The 211-nt window shown below is 47.4% G+C and overlaps 1 protein-coding gene across 1 annotated transcript in view; it reads right to left on the bottom strand.

Annotated features, from left to right (window-relative positions):
- Positions 1-211, bottom strand: part of TGIF1 (TGFB-induced factor homeobox 1) — a 7,611-nt gene that overhangs the window by 7,047 nt on the left and 353 nt on the right. The window lies entirely within an intron of this gene.

The raw sequence follows: 211 nt of genomic DNA, 5'->3' as shown, positions 1-211 counted from the left end.
AGAAGAGAGGAAAAACACAGTAGAAAGGGGGGGGGGGGGGGGGGAGGGAAGCCAAACAACTTTTTCCTCTGAACAAGTTTCAGAATTGAGGAACCAGCTTATTTGTTTTCCTCTGCATTTCACAGCTTATGCTCTATCACGTCTAAAGCGGCTAGATTTGGCTGTGCAATACTTTTTTCTCCACACACCCCCCCCCCCACAACTTTCTTTG

This window comes from Nestor notabilis, unplaced genomic scaffold (assembly GCF_000696875.1).
Source record: "Nestor notabilis isolate BGI_N333 unplaced genomic scaffold, ASM69687v1 scaffold24639, whole genome shotgun sequence".
NCBI lineage: Eukaryota > Metazoa > Chordata > Aves > Psittaciformes > Psittacidae > Nestor > Nestor notabilis.
The sequence above is the reverse complement of the archived record's forward strand: the minus strand, read 5'-3'. Positions and strand labels throughout refer to the sequence as shown.